Source organism: Bos taurus, chromosome 6 (assembly GCF_002263795.3).
Source record: "Bos taurus isolate L1 Dominette 01449 registration number 42190680 breed Hereford chromosome 6, ARS-UCD2.0, whole genome shotgun sequence".
NCBI lineage: Eukaryota > Metazoa > Chordata > Mammalia > Artiodactyla > Bovidae > Bos > Bos taurus.
The window spans coordinates 21986228-22006626 of record NC_037333.1 but is presented as its reverse complement, the minus strand read 5'-3'; the positions used below and the strand labels follow the sequence as shown (position 1 = coordinate 22006626).

At 39.6% G+C, this 20399-nt stretch overlaps 1 long non-coding RNA gene across 1 annotated transcript in view; it reads left to right on the top strand.

Moving 5' to 3' along the window:
• LOC132345481 (uncharacterized) overlaps window positions 1–20399 on the top strand; it is a 30561-nt gene that overhangs the window by 8002 nt on the left and 2160 nt on the right. The window contains exon 1 of the long non-coding RNA XR_009494833.1: window positions 1–20399. This exon is cut by the window's left edge and continues 8002 nt beyond it. This is a non-coding gene — a long non-coding RNA (uncharacterized lncRNA).

Sequence of the window (20399 nt, the reverse complement as noted above, 5' to 3'; positions counted from 1 at the left end):
AATTTAGACACAAAGGCCAAGAGTTAAGACATAACTAGATATTTGAAGGTTTATATAAATTTAGCCATTCCTTGTTTCTATTCTGTGCAAATGGAGAGAAGGGGAAGATTACCCTGGAGTATTTTCAGGGTAGGGCTAAATGGGTACCCCTGGCTTGGACAGGGCTATGATTAGGGACAAAAGGGATGGTTAAGGACACTGGAAACTAGATGGAGAGATTTACAGAAAGAAGTAGGAAGGAAACTGTCAAAGGTAGACTTCCCTTGAGGGAACTGGAAGTGAAGAGGCAACCTTTTCCTCTTCCTCTTTACTCAAGCACTACAAGGTCTCCTACTCTAGCTGGAAGAACAGAATTCAGGGTACCACCATTATTTACAGTGGTTCAGTTTTACATAACTTAGTTGCCTTTTTTTTGTATTAATACTTGCTAGCTTAAAAATCTGGTCCCTGTAACATGTTCATATATAATTGTTTTGCCTTCCCCCCAAAATTCCTTATTTACAGTTTTTAAAATGTGGATTTATAAAATGGGACTGCTTTCGAGGTGAGTTGTCAGTGATACTCAGGACGTCCCTGGTGGTGCACTGGATAAGAATCTGCCTGCCAATGCAGGGGACACGGGTTTGATCCCTGGTTCGGGAAGATTCCACATGTCTCGGAGCAGTGAAGCCTGTGTGCCAAAATTCCTGAGCCTGTGCTCTACAGCCCATGAACTGCAATTGCTGAGCTCACATGCTGCAACTACTGAAGCCCACGAGACTACAGCCGGTGCTCTGCCATTAGAGAAGCCGGCACAATAAGAAGCCGGCACACTGCGGTGAAGAGTAGCCCCACTCATGGCTACTAGAGGAAGCCCACACAAAGCAACAACCAACCAGCGCAGCCAAAAACTAATTTAAAACATTCTTCAAAAAAAAAAAAAAAACCCTGATATTTAGGTCTAAGTAGGCTAGGTGGGCTGCCATCTATGGGGTCGTACAGAGTCGGACACAACTGAAGCGACTTAGCAGCAGCAGGCTAGGTGGTATCTTCAGATTTAGGCCAAAGGATGTTAATGTAACAGAGATTTGTTGATGATAATCACTCCCATCTTAAGTGTTCATTTAAAAAAAATAGAGTGCCTGTTATGTACTAGGCACTGAGCTAGATGTTGAAGATACACAGAGGAAAGCCAGCTGTCACCTTTAGGAAAAATTTTTATGTAGGGAGCCCATTAACTATGAGCTCACCATTAGGGTGTATACAATGCTATAAGTGCATATATAGAGTAATATTGTGCTCACTTAGTCATGTCTGACTGGAGAAGGCAATGGCACCCCACTCCAGTACTCTTGCCTGGAAAATCCCATGGATGGAGCAGCCCAGTAGGCTGCAGTTCATGGGGTCGCTAAGAGTCGGACACAACTGAGCGATTTCACTTTCACTTTTCACTTTCACGCATTGGAGAAGGAAATGGCAATCTACTCCAGTGTTCTTGCCCGGAAAATCCCAGGGACGGGGGAGCCTGGTGGGCTGCCGTCTATGGGGTTGCACAGAGTTGGACACAACTGAAGTGACTTAGCAGCAGGCATGTCTGACTCTTTTCGACCCCATGGATTGTAGCCCACCAAGCTCCTCTGTCTGTGGATTTCCCCAGGCAAGAATACTGAAGTGGGTTGCCATTTCCTTCTCCAGGGGATCTTCCTGACAGGGATTAAACCTGAGACTCTTGTGTCTCCTGCAGTGGCAGGGAGATTCTTTACCACTGTGCCACCTGGGATCATAGAGTAATACTGATATGCCCAAGCCAGCTGGAGATGGGGAGGCCATCTTCAGAAGGGAGTTGTATTTAAACAAATAAAAAGAAGGTCATGCCAGGAAAAAAAAAAAAAGGAATGCTCCTAGGCAGAGGGAACATCGTGCAAAACAATCAGAGAACTTGGCCTGATAAGTTTTGGGAATTACAAGTTTCCAAAACTTTGGAAAGTAAGTTTCCAAGGTACTTTGGTAGTTTAGAACGTACTTTGACTACAGGAGGAGTAGTGGTGGTGTGTGTAGGGGTGGGAGAGATGAATGAGCAAAGATGAAAAGAGACAAAACTTGGCCAAGACAAGCCTGGATATCTTGAGGGCCTTATAAGCCATGTTAATGAGCTCAGATTTAATTGTGAAGGGTATGGGACGAGGGAATTAAATTTTTAGCATAAAGTCATGATCATATTTTAATCATGAGAAGATAACTATGATAGTAATGTGAAAGATTTAGCAAAAGTGTTATGTTAGGATAGAGATTAAAGAGACCAATTGAGGTGGTATTGAAATAATCTAGATGAGTTGTGATTGTGAGAAAGACCTAAAATAGTTGTAATAATTGCTGTTAAAGTGCTGCACTCAATATGCCAGCAAATTGGGAAAACTCAGCAGTGGCCACAGGACTGGAAAAAGTCAGTTTTCATTCCAATCCCAAAGAAAAGCAATGCCATACAATGTTCAAACTACTGCACAATTGCACTCATCTCACCCACTAGCAAAGAAATGCTCAAAATTCTCCAAGCCAGGCTTCCAGAGTATGTGAACTGTGAACTTCCAGATGTTCAAGCTGGATTTAGGAAAGGCAGAGGAACCAGAGATCAAAATTGCCAACATTCGTTAGATCATCGAAAAAGCAGGAGTTCCAGAAAAACATCTACATCCGCTTTATTGACTACGCCTAAGCCTTTGACTGTGTGGATCACGACAAACTGGAAAATTCTTCAAGAGATGGGAATACCAGACCACCTTACCTGCCTCCTTAGAAATCCATATGCAGGTCAAGAAGCAACAGTTAGAACTGAACATGGAACAACAGACTGATTCCAAATTGGGAAAGGAGTACGTCAGGGCTGTATACTGTCACCCTGCTTGTTTAACTTATCATGTGAAATGCCAGGGTAGATGAAGCACAAGCTGGAATCAAGATTGCCAGGAGAAATATCAATAACCTCAGATACACAGATAACACCACCCTTACGGCAGAAAGCAAAGAACTAAAGAGCCTCTTGATGAAAGTGAAAGAGGAGAGTGAAAAAGTTGGCTTAAAACTCAATATTCAAAAAACTAAGATCATGGCATCTAGTCCCATCACTTCATGGGAAATAGATGGGGAAACAATGGAAACAGTGAGATTCTTTATTTTCTTGGGCTCCAAAATCACTGCAGATGGTGACTGCAGCCATGAAATTAAAAAAGACACTTACTCCTTGACAGAAAAGCTATGACCAAACTAGACAGCATATTAAAAAGCAGAAACATAACTTTGCTGACAAAGGTCCATATAGTCAAAGCTATGGTTTTTCCAGCAGTCATGTATGGATGTGACAGTTGGACTATAAAGAAAGCTGAGTGATGAAGAATTGATGCTTTTGAACTGTGGTGCTGGAGAAGAGTCTTGAGAGTCCCATGGATTGCAAGGAGATCCAACCAGTCCATCCTAAAGGAAATCAGTCCAGAATATTCATTGGAAGGACTGATGCTGAAGCTGAAACTAATATTTGGCCACCTGATGCAAAGAACTGACTCACTGGGAAAAGACCCTGATGCTGGGAAAGACGGAAGGCAGGAGAAGGGGACGACAGAGGATGAGATGGTTGGATGGCATCACCAACTCAATGGACACTGAGTTTGAGCAAGCTCTGGGAGTTGGTGATGGACAGGGAAGCCTGGAGTGCGGCAGGCCATGGTATCTCAAAGAGTCAGACGTGACTGAGCGACTTAACTGAACTAAACTGCAGTAAAGACACATAGTACAGGGTATTTAATGGGTAGAGCTGACGTTAAGAAAAAAAATTTTTTGAGGTTTCCCCTCCAGTTATTTATTAGAATGTAATAAAGTCATATATATATATATATATATATATATGCACACACACATATGTAAGATGACAATAACATATAATACTATAATAAAAATAAAATACTTGATATAAACTTTATGCTCAAGTTTATATATTAAATGTGGGAAAATGTAAACTAATAAAATTAATATTTATGTGCTACTTGATTTTTTATTCTTTACAAATTAAATCACCTCTAGAAACAAATATAGAGCTGACTGCTACAATTTAGGTTCTTTTATATTTGGCATAACTAACTGCTGTGTTCTATATATAGTGACCAGCTTTCTCTACTAGACACTTTAGGAGACCTTGTTCATTCTTTCACTGATGTCATTCCACTGATGGCCAGAAATAAGCAACTGTTATCTATGTCTGTTCTCGTTTGCCTAAGACAAAGTACTGTTACATGGTACTAACAAGATCATAATCCTAAACATGACACAGGCTCTGGAATCACACGGTAGTACTAAGTTGTAAGTGGGATCCAGGTGATCTGGACAATATTTATATTTCTTTCTGTAGATTAATGAAATAAATCGCAACATGAGGAAAAGTATCTGGTAAAGAATTCAAATATTCTAGTTTGAGAAACACTGATATAGAGGTTATAAAAATCCTTTTGTCACATACCTAATGTTGGATTTTTCGGGTCTCACCTTGTGACTTTTTTCTCCACAGATTCCAGTTTATTCAACTAAAAAGTATTTGACCACCTACTCCAAATATCAAGTGTCACATGGTATAGAAGTTACATATATACTAGGGAGGTGTTGGGAACTGAATGGAAAGAGAAAAAATGGAGAGCTTGGCCACAACAGGGAATTAGAAATAGGATATTGCAGTTCAGTTCAGTTCACTCACTCAGTCGTGTCCAACTCTTTGTGACCCCATGAATCGAATCACGCCAGGCCTCCCTGTCCATCACCAACTCCCGGAGTTCACTCAGACTCACGTCCATCGAGTCAGTGATGCCATCCAGCCATCTCATCCTCTGTCGTCCCCTTCTCCTCCTGCCCCCAGTCCCTCCCAGCATCAGAGTCTTTTCCAATGAGTCAACTCTTCGCATGAGGTGGCCAAAGTACTGGAGTTTCAGCTTTCGCATCATTCCTTCCAAAGAAATCCCAGGGCTGATCTCCTTCAGAATGGACTGGTTGGATCTCCTTGCAGTCCAAGGGACTCTCAAGAGTCTTCTCCAACACCACAGTTCAAAAGCATCAATCCTTCGGCGCTCAGCCTTCTTCACAGTCCAACTCTCACATCCATACATGACCACAGGAAAAACCATAGCCTTGACTAGACAGACCTTTGTTGGCAAAGTAATGTCTCTGCTTTTGAATATGCTATCTAGGTTGGTCAAAACTTTCCTTCCAAGGAGTAAGCGTCTTTTAATTTCATGGCTGCAGTCACCATCTGCAGTGATTTTGGAGCCCAAAAAAATAAAGTCTGACACTGTTTCCACTGTTTCCCCATCTATTTCCCATGAAGTGATGGGACCGGATGCCATGATCTTCGTTTTCTGAATGTTGAGCTTTAAGCCAACTTTTTCACTCTGCATTTTCACTTTCATCAAGAGGCTGTCTAGTTCCTCTTCACTTTCTGCCATAAGGGTGGTGTCATCTGCATATCTGAGGCTATTGATATTTCTCCCATGTATTAGGTAAGAGGAACTCAGGATCAAAGGTGGTTTTTGTTGTTATTTAGTCACTAAGTCATGTCTGACTCTTTGTGACCCCATGGGCTGCAGCTAGACTTCCCTGTCCTTCGTTAGCTCCTGGAATTTGCTCAAATTCTTGTCAATTGAATTGGTGATGCATCCAACCATCTCATCCTCTGTTGCCTCCATCTCTTCCTCCCCTCAATCTTTCCCAGCATCAGGGTCTTTTCCAATGAGACAGAACAGAATGGCAAGATTAATTAGTTTCTTCAGAAGACATGACAGGAGGTCAAACAGTATTTGATTCTATAAAAGGGATAAATGTATCTGGGCTGCTCAGACAGTGCTAGTGGTAAAGAATCCACCTACCAAAGCAGCAGATGCAAGAGATGCAGGTTTGATCCCTGGGTCAGGAAGATCCTCTGGAAAAGGGAATGGCAATGACTCCAGTATTCTGGCCTGAAAAATCCCATGGACAGAGGTATCTGGTGGGTTATAGTCTATGGGGTTGCAAAGAGTTGGACAAGACTTAGCACTGCAACCTATCAGGGACTACAGTCAAGAAGATTAGAATGAAGATAAAATTTTCTATAAATTTTATCTTCATAAAAATGAAGATAAATTTTAGGTATGAGGAGGCAGGAGGTTGGCCATTAATGATCAATGTTCTCAGCTTTCTTGGTAAAATAGGAAGGAGAGCTATGTGATGACTGAATTGGGCATGAGAAAAGGAGGTAAGTGTGGGACTACTGAAGAGGAAAACTGAAGAACTGAAGAAAGGAAAAAAAAAGGCCTCCTTAAGGGCGTAACGTAGAAGATCATGAATTTGTTAGCGAAGTTTTCCATGTTGTTGTATAATTGTTTTTAAAGTATAAAATCAACAGTTCTTCTCAAAAATAAATGTTTGTTCCCATCTCAAGAAACTCAAATGACAGAATAAAACTTTTTATGCCAAATTGAGAAAGAGGGTGTGTAGAAAGGAGAGGCAGTTTACATTTAATCAAAATTCACTTAGTGGATATTTACTGAACATCTACCAAGCATCAAGCTCTGAGCTTGGCTTGTAAAATTTACATTGTTTTCATATTTTATTTTTCCTCCCCAGTAGTCCTTAAGTCTGTAAAACAAAGAATGTGCCTGGGTTGACATCTGAAGCCTTGTCCATTCAGATCATCACTTTCCTTCCATCTTCACTCCCCATTTCCACTCAGGATACCTCAGATGGTTCTGTGGGTATCCCTAGTGTTCATTAAACACGGTCTGAAAAACCAAAGATCTAATGAATATTAATACTGAAGCCTCACTGTAACAGTCACATGTAAAACAAATAATGCAGGAGATGTGGGTTCGATCCCCAGATCGGGAAGTTCCCCTGGATAAGGAAATGTCAACCCATTCCAGTATTCTTGCCTGGGAAGTCCCATGAACAGAGGGGCCTGGCAGGTTACACAGTCCATGGGTCACAAAAGAGTCAGACATGACTTACCGACTAAACAACAAAAACAATATGAAGTTTAATTAGAGATAAATGTGAAGACAGGCACTCAGATGAAGAGAATCTGGCCTAACAGCATGTGATAAAGACAACAGCGATATGCCTAGGGCTGCCCAAAGGACCTATACATTTTTACCATGAAAGATGCAACTAAGTTATGCACAACAAAGCAGTTTCCTTTTTTGCTCATGTCTCCTGGTCATATGAGAGTAGACTGTGTTTTTTAATAGCTTTATTGAAATATAATTGACAATAAACTAAGCTGCATATAAAGTATGCAGTTTGATGAGTTGACATATGTATACACCTGTGAAATTATCACCAAAATCAAAATGACACTACAAGTGTCCTTGTACTCCTGTGTGAACTCTCTCCCCCTCGTTCTTCCTATCCCTCATACACAGGAAACCACTGGTCTGTTTTCTGATTAGTACTTTCTAGAATTTTATTTAAATAGAGTCATAAGAGTATGCCCTATTCTCTTCTCTGGCTTTTTACACTTGGCATAATTGTTTTGAGATTTATCTATGTTGTGTCTCTTAATAGTTCATTTTTTTTAAAGTTGCTGAGTAGTATTCCATTTTATGGATATGCCACAATTATTTTATCCATTCACCTGTGGACATTTGGGTTGTTTCCAGTTTTTGTCTGTTACAAATACAACTGCTATGAACATTCTTGTATGATTGTTCATATGGACATGTGCTTTCATTTGTCTTGAGTAAATAGCTAGAAGTGGAATCGCTGGATCATATGGTAGGCATGTGTTTAACTTGTTAAGAATCTGCTACACTTTCTCAGGTGACTATACCTTTTTACATTCCTTCCTGCTGTGTATGAGGATTCCAATTCCTCCTGCCTTCTTATGATTTGTCTTCAATCTTAGTCATTCTAATAGGTATGTAGTAGTATCTCATTGTCCTTTTAATTTGCATTTCTCTGGTGACTGACGATGTTCAGCATCCTTTCATGTGCTGCTCTGCCATTCATATACCTTCTTTGAAGAAATGTCTATGTCCATTTTTTTGCCCACTGCTTGTTGGGTTCCTTTAGTCAGTATTTATTTACAGGCAACACAGATTAAACATTTACAGCAGCCAAGATTTTAAGAAGTAACCAAGTCACACAACAAGGTAGCATATACATCGAAGAATATGTAGACTTTATTTTTATCAAGGACTTTACTTTGTGTGACAGTGGAATTTCAGGGTTCACTATATAAATCTGAGTATTAAATCTGGTTTAGCTTTAGCTAGCAGAACCACTTCAACTCATACTGGTCAGTCCTTGTCACTTCACAGCTAAGAGCATCGACAGCAGTGTGCTAGGGCTGGCTCACGATGCCTCAGGAGTGCTGATTCAGAAGGGTTAAACCTATGGCTGACTCATGCTGATGTTTGGTAGACACCAACACAATACTGTAAAGCAATTATCCTTCAGTTTAAAAATAAATGAAATAAAAAAAAAAAGTTTAAGAATTCTGCAGAATTTAAACACAGCCATTATCAGAAATTATATAAACTGATCAGATCAGATCAGATCAGTCGCTCAGTCATGTCCGACTCTTTGCGACCCCATGAATCGCAGCACGCCAGGCCTCCCTGTCCATCACCAACTCCCAGAGTTCAGATTCACGTCCATCGAGTCACTGATGCCATCCAGTCATCTCATCCTCTGTTGTCCCCTTCTCCTCTTGCCCCCAATCCCTCCCAGCATCAGAGTCTTTTCCAATGAGTCAATATAGTAAAATCCAATATTACTGAATAATAAATACTCAAAACTCATTTTTAGTTTACTATTTCATTATTATCCATGTTTTTATGATTATGTCTGTTGTGTGCACATGAGGGAAATCTTATAATCTGATAGTCCACCCCTCTTTCCAACTCTGTGTTCAGTGATGTCCTGTGTTAGCTTGAAGTGAGAGTCACAGTGGGAGTATTTAACCCCACTGGAATTAGCAAACATCACAATCAGAACTTTTTTTTTAACCCTGGAGAGGCTAGTTGTTAAACTTACAGCATACTGGTAAAGACCCTTCAAACTACACTAACTTACTGTCCATGATGGATAATGAAGCTTCAGTTACATGGAGAATTCACCTTTGTGAAACAATTCCTCAAGAACAGATCAATATTTTTGTTACAGAACAAAGCTTACAACACCTATCTTCCTTGCTGCTCAGTTTTTTTCTTACTTCCAAGTTTCCTAAGGTTGAGAATGCCAAAGTTTGAGTAATGGGTAAGGAAGGGTGCTAATGTATTATTTTTGTGATCTGAAATAAAAAAAATACATAAAATATTTTTTGTAGAAGAATTACTACAAAGGATGTTAAACACAGAAAATTATAATGGGCAAAAAATAGGAAAGGTAAACAGCTCTATATTACCAAATTTCTATTCATGTAGGAATAGAGGAAACTAGACTACAATGAGAAGGAGCAAACCATGATACGAGAGGAAGTCCAAACTTAACCAAGATTCCGGATGCCATCAGAAATTTAAAGTTACAGATTTGGTGACACAGTACAGCAGTCTAGAGATGCCAAACTGGGCAGGAGAGGCAAATTCTTAAAGCACAAAAGATACTAAGTGACTGATACAGTTGAGTGTTCATTACAATTTATTTTTTTTAAGTTCTAGAGGGAAAAATTGATTGACATACACACATTATACTATGTATAAAATAGGGCTTCCCAGGTGGTGCCAGAGGTAAAGAACACGCCTGCCAATGCAGGAGACAGATGCAGGTTCAGTCCCTGGGTTAGGAAGATGCCTTGGAGGAGGGTGTGGCAACCCGTTCCACTATTCCTGCCTGGAGAATGCCATGGACAGAGGAGCCTGGCGGGCCACAGTCCATAGGGTTGCACAGAGTTACACGTGAGTGAAACAACTTAGCACGCATGCATACAACATGTGTGTATAAAACAGATAACGGATAGGGACCTACTGTATGGCCCAGGGAACTCAGTGCTGTGTAATGGCCTCTATACGGGAAAAGAATCTAAAAAACAGTGAATACATGTATGTGTACAACTGACTCACTTTGCTGTACAACTCAAACTGACACAACATTATAAATCAACTGTACCTCAACTTAAAAGTATTAAGAGAAACGAAGGATTTCAGGAGGAATAGAAACCATCTTAAATTTCAGGATCCAAATGAAAAGCATATACATTTAAAATATAAAAGAAACATATACATATGACTTTCTATAAGACATTTTTATGTCTCACATGGAATTCAAATACAGGTTAAAGAAACTGTTTGCCTGGATTATGGTAAGGTACTAGCATGACAACTTTGTAGAGTGAGGTACATAAAGAGTTACAGTTTGGTATTCAACTGAGAGGACCAAACAATCTTTAAACCAGTCAATGCCCTATATAATCACTTTACCAATGAATTGGACAAAATAAATCAAACTTTATCAAATTAGTTGGTAGGTACAAACTTTTTTTGAAGTTAAAAATGAAGAGGAATACAAATTCCCAAGGAAATAATTTCTTTCTCTAAGAACTTAAAAATTTATGAAGGAGACTGAATGAAATGACCTCACATGAAAAATACCTAATAATACATGAAACTAGTAAATGTAACTAACAACTACCTGCTGAACATTTCCACAATTAAAATTAAGTAAATCACTATTTTTTCACAAACCCTTTTCCTGATTTCCAAAATCAGCTCCTCTTCTAACTGACATATTTAGATGAATGTATTTTCTAGTCTTCAAGATTCAATATTGGAGTTAATTTTTTTTTCTTTTATCTTTCTTTTATCAGTCTCTGTGTTGGGCCTTCAAATGCATACATTTTAATATACATTTTAAAATATTTTCATCATTGTATTTGTATACTTCTGTGAGTAACGCAGAAGTTATAAACAGTTCATCATCCTGTTGAAGGGCCTACAAGGTGACTGGCATGTAAACAGGAAGCAGAGTAAGAAGTTAAATTACTTGCCTAAGTTGACAGGACCAGTAATTACAAGTCCTGTGATCTTAATGTCACCATTCTTTTCATTACACTATGGTGCCTCTCATCAACTCATATTTGGTCCATTACTCTAGATTTGTAGTGATTTTCTCTGCCTTTACTCTTACCTCTATCTTGCGTATCAGTATCAGATTAAACACAGCTTTTACTGAAAGATATCTCAATAAAGAAGCTGCCAATGGTTTCCTATTATGCAGACAGTAAAGATCAGAATCTTATCTCTGTTTCATATGTGAAATCTCTAATCATACCGGGCTTCTCTCGTTTCTTTGAACATAACTTTTAACTTTCCTGAGACTGCCTTTGCTTTTAGCAGTGTTTCCCTTCTCTGAGTTACATATCCCTGAGTAACAATTATTTCAGGGACCTGAACATTTATTATATATATATGCATTATTTATATATAGTTTATAGACCATGTATATGTATAACTACTACCTTGTGTGTTTTGATGGAGAGGGGGCAGGAAGCAGCGGTAAAATTTTTGACATTAAAAAAAAAGTCTTCGCAACAGAAATGTCCATCAGTGCATGAATGGTTAAAGAAGATGTGAGATATATAGATATATATATACACACACACACACACACACACACACACACACACTGGAATACTATTTCATTAAAAAGAATGAAATCTTACCATTTGCAAACAACACAGTGGGACTTGGAGGGTATTACGCTCAGTAAAATAGGTCAGGGACAAATACTGTATGATCTCATATATATGTTGAATATAAAAAATAAATTAGTGAATATAACAAAAAAGAAACAGACTCACAGGTACAAAGAACAAACTAGTGGTTACCAAAGGGGACAGGGACTGGGGAAGGGGCAAAATAGGAGTAGAGGATCAAGAGATACAAACAACTAGGCATAAAATAAATCAGCTCCAAGGATGTACAGCACAGGGAATATGGTTATTTTATTTATAACTATAAACTGACTATAACCTTTAAAAATTGTGAATCATTGTGTTGTATATCTGAAACTAGTACAATATTGTGCATCAGCTATACCGTAATTAAAAAAAAAAAATGAGACCGCTGCCGTTCCACTTCTGGTAATGAAGGACTATGTGGTTTTGATCACGTTTCTGCTGAGAACAACCAGGAAAGCTGAGACAAAACAAAGAAATATATCTGTCTGAAGGCATTGGAAAGCTCTCAAAACTGTGAGGATTTCGCGGCTAAGACCTAGCAGAGGCAGACAGGTTGGAGAGGCGCTTACAGCCTCTCTGATGGAGGCCTCTGTCTCTTCCAGAAGCAACTAAGAACAAAGCCTTTTGCAAGCTCACAGACCTAGATGAGGGTAGAAGAGGAGAAAAACTAGAGTTGGGCTCACCAAGAGACAAGCACCTCAGTCTTTCTGTTGAGATTCTAACGTGCTGCACCCTACAAGTCAGAGTGAACCAAAAATAGATTGGAACTGAATCATCTCCATTCTCAACTGGATTGCAGTGATCTGAGGATGCTAATGGCCCTCGCTACCTAAAGAAGTAAAAAAATCCTCTCTAAAAGAAACTCATGCTATCCCAAGCCTCAAAATATCTCTACAATTGTTTATATACAATATCCAGCACACATAAAACAATAATCAGGTATATGAGATGACATGACAAGACAGAGAAGCAACCATAGAAACAGGACTCACAGGGATTATGAAATGAAGACTTTAAAACAGTGTAATTAGGGAGTTCCCTGGTGGTCCACTGGATAGGACTCAGGGCTTTTACTGAGGTGGCCCAGGTTCAATCCCTGGCTGGGGAGAACTAAGACCCCACAAGATATGTGGCACAGCCCTCCCCCAAATTCCCCAAAATACTATGATTAATCTGTTCAGGAACTTAAAATATGAGTAAGTATGTGGAGAATGGAAACACAACCAAATGGAATTCTATTATTGAAAGATACAACAAAAACCCAGTGAATGGATTTAATAGCCAATTATACAGAGTTGAAGACAAAATTAGGGAACTGGAAGAAAATTCAGAAGAATCTGCAGACAGATTAACAAAAAGACTAAAAGATGAAAAATGGAAAAAATTTAAAAGGAGATACAGAGTAAAAAAAAAAAAAAAAGTCCCACATAGGTATATAATAAGAACCCAGAAGGAGAAGCATGAGGGACTGTAACAAAGCAATACTGAAAGAGCTGTCTCAAATAAACAAAAAGCATCATGCTTTAGATTCAAGAAGCATTATAAACCTTTAAGGAAAAGGCAAAGAAAATAACACCTAAGCACTTCATGTTAAAAGTGAACTATGTTAACTATGCTAAAAGTGAAAGATGCTAACTGCTGATATTCAAAGAGGGGGAAATGTTGAGCATCCGTAGATAAGAAAATTATGCTATCAAATGAATGACAATAAGACAGCTCCTTTGGAACCAAATGATGCTATCTTTAGAGTACTAAAAGAAAACAGAATTCATATTCAGATGATATAACTTTCAAAAGTTAGGACACTATAAAGCTATTTTCAAACAAACAGAAACTGAAAATTGGGCTTCTCTGGTGGCTCAGCTGGTAAAGAATCTACATTGCAGGAGACCTGGGTTCAATCCCTGGGTTGGGAAGATCGCCTGGAGAAGGGAACAGCTACCCACTCCAGTATTCTGGCCTGGAGAATTCCATGTATGGGGTCGCAAAGAATCGGACACAACTGCCAGACTTTCACTTTCACTTTTTTCACCTCTGCCTTGGAGGAAAGAGTAACCTTTGCGTAGAGAGAAATGTTCTCAGATGGAAGTTCTTAGATTTTGAAAGGGATGAAGAACAGTAAAGAAAATATATGGGTAAATGTCAACAAATAATTACTTTTATAAAACAATGCTGACTTATTGTGGTATTTAAAACATACAGATTTTAACATTAACAACACATAAATTGAGAAGAGGGGATAAAGTGGTCAAGGGTATTCACGTTGTCCAGGAAGTGGATAAAGTACTAAAGTATACTAGACTTTTATTTTTTTATTATTATTTTTAATTTATTTGGCTGCGATGGGTCTTCGTTGCGGCATGTGAACTCTATATCAGCATGCAAACTTCTAGTTTTGCAAGTGGGATCTAGTTCCCTGACCAGGGATCAAACCTGGGTCCCCAGCATTGATCCTGTACCAGGATCAGCATTGATAAGTGCTGTTATCATTGATCCTGCACAGCACTGAAGTCTGTACCACTGGACTACCAGAGAAGTGCCTATACTAGACTTTTAGATGTCAAGGATGCACAGTCTAATTTCTAGAGCAATTAAACTATAGTAAAAAGACATGCAGGCCTCCTTGGTGGCTCAGCGGTAAAGAATCTGTCTGCCAGTGTAGGAGACGCAGGTTTGACACCTGGGTCAGGAAGATCCCCTGGAAGGAAATGGCAACCCACTCCAGTATTCTTGCTTGGGAAATCCCATGGACAGAAGAGCCTGGTGGATTGTAGTCCGTGGGGCTACAAAAGAGTCAGACATGACTTAGCGACTAAACAACAACAAAAATACATAACTATAAGGAAAAGGGGAATAAATAAATCTGACGCATCACAAAGGATGAAGAAAGCAGAGAAAAAAGAGTGAAGAGCACGGGAGACAAGAAACAGTAGGATAGCAGCTTTAAAGCCTCATATATCAGTAATAACATTAAATTGACTATCCCAATTAAAAGATAAGACTGTTGCCTTGGATTTATAAAGATACACCTTTAAGCTGTTTTCAAGAGGTAAATATTAGAATACAGAAAAGTTTAAAGTGAAGAGATATGCAAAAACTAAAAGAAAGACTGGCTATGCTAATATCCAAGACACAATACAGGAGATATAAAGCTCACGTGTCAAGAGCCCTAACAGGAAACAAGTAACACAATCAGGATTGTTTGTTTTAAACAGAGGGACTAATTACAAATGTGTGTATAGGGTATAAGAGAATTACAAGGGTAGTTCTGTAATCCAGGGCTAACAACAGGGGAACTGTACCTCTCTTAAGCTCCAAGAGACAGAAGAAATTAACCAAAGTCTTGAGGGAGAGAGAACTGTCAAGAGTTCAAGGTGAGAGAGGCAAAGCTCTTTGGTCACGGTACACATTCAGTTCAGAGCAACCTCTAATGGAGGGAGCCAGGGGGAATATAAGCACTAATCTCAACTCTTTTCCACCATACACTCCTTCTATCAGCTACGGGTGATAGCTGATCATGGGGTGGTATCAATTCAGTCACACTCTCATCTGAAGCCAAAAACATCCACCCCAGACTTCTTCATATATGGTAAGGGAGAAAAGAAATAAGTAACAAAACGTAATTTATAGTTTCATAAAACAGTGTTTTAGCTGGTCATGAAGACTAGGTTTGTGAGCATAGCTGCTTTCTATCACCACCCATCTAGGTTTCTCTCACTCCTTGCTTGCACCTAAGCTTAATGGAATTCTTTATCAGGTAAAAGAAGTCGCTCAGTTGTGTCCGACTCTTTGCGACCCCATGGACTGTAGCCCACCAGGCTCCTCCATCCATGGAATTTTCCAGGCAAGAGTACTGGAGTGGGTTGCCATTTCCTTCTCCAGGGGATCTTCCCGACCCAGGGATCAAATCCGGGTCTCCCGCATTGCAGGCAGACGCTTTACCGTCTGAGCCAGGTAGGGTGATCCAAACATTCATTCTTAGAAGATGAAACCAAGTGGAGGTCCTTTTTGGGTTACCTTAGTGTTTTCACTGACTGTTGGCCAAGAGAATACTGGTGAACATCAGACATTCCATATAAAGTCCTACTCACTCCACTAAGCAACAGCAATCGAAGCTCCCCCTTTTAAAAGGACTCTTTCTCTTCTGTCAGTAGTGTTCCCCCTGCACCCCACCCCCACCCCCTCGTTGGTTAATGATAGGAAAAAGTCCTGCCAGCAAGCCATGTCCACTTCTAATTCACTGAAACCATGTTTCCTAGGAATCATTCCTCCCTTGAGTACTAAAGCCTCCAAAGCCACTAAGACTGATGCTTCACGGACCAAAAAATTCCTCTAGTGGTTTACTAGGCATAATAAGAGAATGCAGCACAAATGCGTATGTGTGTACACCAAAAGACATACACAACAATGTTCATAGAAGCTCTCCTAATAGCCAAAGACTAGAAACATCTCTAATATCTATCAGGAATAGAATGGATAAATAAATGTGATATAAAGTAGAATACTGAATAGCAATGAAAATGAATGAATGAATGTTACCTGCTCCAGGTAACAACATGGATAAATCTTACAATGTTAGATAAAAGAAGCCAAAAACTAAAGATACATTATGCATTCAATTTATATAAAGGTTAACCACTATCAAACCTAATCTTTGGTGTTAGAATTCAGGATGGTGATTACCCTTGGGAAGGATGAAGAGTAATGACTAAGAATGGACATAGTTATTGATGTGGGTGGTGACTATAGTTACCTTCATTTTGTGATGTCATGCTAAACAACTATATTTGTGGTTTTCTATACATATGTTATGCTTCCATTAAAAAGCTTATTTAAAAAAAATACAACTGTCATCTTGCATATAATGTATAATTTCTCTGGATGCTTTTTTTCTGTATTTTATCAGTTTGACTATAACATGCATAGGTGTGACTTTCATTGTAACTTTTCTGCTTGCGATTTACTGAGCTTTGTGGATTTATAGTTCTATGCTTTTCACCAAATTTGGAAAACATGCTACCTGATTTTTTTTTTTTTTTTTTACAAAATTAATCATACTGAAAAATAGAGGGACTACTCTCATCCCCACTCTATACACCTTCTGGGGAAGGTAGCACCATATATTGATTATGGATTCTAAGCATATACTTCATTGTTTAGGCCAGCATCCCTAATTTGCAGGTTATTGTATCATAACTGGCCAGTTCTCTGATTTGTTCTGAGTTCTCGTCTAGCCTGTCAACTCATAAGCCAGTGACAAGTATATACCCTTACCTCAGGCCATGTCTCCTAAAGTTATTCCCTATGGAAAGATTCCCTTTACTGTTATGTGTTGGGGCCACTGATGAGTGGTGGTTTTACTGACCATTCACATCCAGCTGTGGCCAGCTCACTGCAGATTCTTTCAAGAATGAATAGGACCCACACTTTTTTTCTCTTCCATTAATTGGTCAGAAGGAACTCCTCCTGAAGCCAATTTATATGGGTTGGGGGAGAAATGCTGAAGGAGCAGGGTCAGGGACTACAGGAGTCTGAGTCACCTGCTCATTTAGTTTAGCTGTAGCCAGTTCCCAGTCTAACAGGGAGTGGACTGCTTCTGTGCTCATCCAGCTGTATGGTTTGGTGAATCAGATAACATCAGTTCACGACAGGTGGTTTGATTATTCACGCAGTCACTTGATGTCCCATGGTCAGGTGTTCCATCCTACTAGGTAGCAGGAGCAAATCTGGAGCAGCCTTTCAAAGAAACAAAAGAAAATGTTGTTGGCTGAGGAAGATATGTCCTTATTTCCAAACCGAAGGGTCTGTGTTGTAATTCCCCTATGGGAACTTACCGAAGTCTTCATTTAATATTTCTTACCACGTGAACTTCCAGTACCAATCGACCTGCCTAATCACAAGGCCACCCCCCATCAAAACTTGCAATCTTACGGTTACCCAGAAAACAGGTTAGAGCAGGTCACCCAAATGTGCTTTATTTTGTTGCCTACAGAACCCCCAGAAGTCTGCTACACCTTTTTTCCTTTCTCTTTGTTGTAGTGGTAGGAAACACAACTACCCATTACTTATTTGAACGATACTCAAACATGTCTCCGGCCACTGCAACCCTAGAAACTTGGTGCAGTCCTGGGTTTATTGCCGCATCTTCTGGCAGGCATATGTCTTATCAAATCATGCAGAATGCTTGCTACTCCGTTCTCATTAGGTTCATTTAACATAATTTCATTGCTATAATAGACTAGTATGATATTCTGTGGCATAGTGATATGATCAAGGTCCCTTTACACCACAGAAACAACAGGAATGTTGACATAGCCCTGAGACAAGACAGTTAGGGTTTACCGTTGTCGCTGTCATTTAAGTGCAATATGCTTTTGATTTTCTTTACTGATTAGAAAGGAGGTGGGAGTGGGGGCAGGGCACATTTCCAGATCAATACCTATGTATCATGTCAAAGTCTATATTAATTTCTTCCAATGAAGATACCACAGCTAGAACAACTGCAGTTGCCCCCCACCTCCACCCACACCTGATTAAGCTCTGCAATAATCCATTGTCATCTTTCACTACCCATCTGGTTTTTACACTGTCATCTCCATGATCCACCTGGTGATCACACACGGAATTTAAATGGGAATATGCTATCAGTTGTCATGCCAGCACAGGGGCACTAACTTCTGTACTGCTTTTCTTTTACTGTCTTGAGAGGGAGTGGTATCGATCAGTTCTGAACTTCTATCTAGTCCTACCTACCATAACAACACTCATTCCATTGGTCAGGAAATGAAAATGAAGATTGTGTCAGTTATTAAAATGTATTCATTCTTACCACACATCTGGGGTTGGAGAAGTAACCAGTATGGGTCTCTCTGGGCTGTTAGCCAGACTCAGGCCTGGACTCCATCTGTCACTCGACTTTCTTGGGGGCCCCTATTCTAACCAATAAATAGCCACTGGAGAAGGATTAGGACAATGATTGCCTAACTTGCTCACTGGAATTACTGGGGGAGCTTAAAAAATACAAAGAAAGGCCTGTCTTACCCCCAGAAATGATGAGTTAACTGGCCTGGGGTGTATCCTTGGCTTTAGAATTCTAAGGTGTTCTTATGTCCAGACAAGTTTGGAGACCACTGGGTCTAGAGAAGATCAATGATTATACTGCTGTGGCTGCATTGCAGGATTCTTCCTTGAAGGAGCCAAATCTCTCCCCATCAAGAAGTACCAAGTCTGTGACTTGGATGAGATGCTTCAAATTTAATTCCTCAGGTTCTCACTGGTCAAAACAGCAAGATCTTTAATTCTTCTGTAGGTTATCACTTGCCAGAGCAAGCTGTGTACTCCTCTGATGGGGATGCTATGTCGGGATTTGCCTGGAGGAACTGGGAGGTGGCGAGGGTAAATTCTGAGGACAGTAGGAATCAACTTACGAGACAGAGCTGCCCCAAAGCTTCATTCTTGTCTGCCCAACTGTCCCTATTCAATGTCTCAGGGTCCCACTCCTTTCTCATCAATCCTAACCTTAGTGTAAGAAAACTGGAAGAACTGAGCATTTAATTGGTACTACAAATCTACTTTATCTGCCCACTGTCCATAGTATCGCACAGTCGGTCATAACTGAAGCAACTTAGCACACACGCATGCACACACAGCCCCAAAGTAGAAACAACTCAAATAGCTACAACAGAATGGACAGAGCAGCTTGTCCACAAGCGGAATATAACAATGAACATGAACAAACTACTTCTACAAGCAACTTAGATAAACCTTACAAATATAATGGTTGAAATACACATATAATTTCATTCATGTATGATTCAAAACAGATCTATGGTTATAAGTTAGTATGAGTGGTAACATCTGGGGAAGAGGTTGGGCAGTGTAATTATTGGGATGTCACATAAAAGGTTTCTATGTAACTTGTAATATTCTATTTCTTGGGTGGTGGATAGAGGGATATTTTTACCTCTGATAGATACTGCATTTATTTCTGCAGTATGCTGTATTTCAGTTTTTTAAAAGGCTAGTGCTAATAAGACTGGGAACTACCAGTTATGCCTACTTGCCCCTCGCCATCAATTCAGACACTTCTTTCAAGGCCTGGTTCAGATTCCACAACTAACTTGAAGTCCAACCACTTCAGCTAGAAATGACTTATCTTTCTGCTTGGTTTTCATTACATCTCATGGGAGATACTGTAATATAGGAGAAATGGTACAGGCCAAGGGGCTTGGGCTTTAATCTGTAAAGCAATAATAAGGGAGTGATGTGGTCCTGTTTGTCATATCTGCACACCATGAATTTGCTTAACTAATTATACTTATTTATATTTCTTTGACTATGTGGACAAACAAAAATTTACATATACATGTAAGTATAAAAATGTCATATGTTTGATTGTTACAATATTTGTTCCCAGTGTATCATGCCTCTTTTGTTTGTGCCTCTTTGCAATGTGCCTTTACCACTTTAACTATCAAAAGGTACTTTATTTCCCCACTTCTTGAGTCTAGGCTAGCCTTCCTTGTGACTTATTTTGACCGCCGAATGCAGTAGCTGTGACTTAGTGCAACTTCTGTGGATGAGGCCTAGAGAGGCTCTACAGCTTCCTTTGTCACCTTCTAGAACACTGCCCTGGGCCTCTATGTTGTAAGTCTGGAATGAAAGACCATGTGAAGAGAGCCACGTGAATGAGCCCTGAAGAAACAACAGAAAAACTTTCTAGTCAAAACAAAGAATG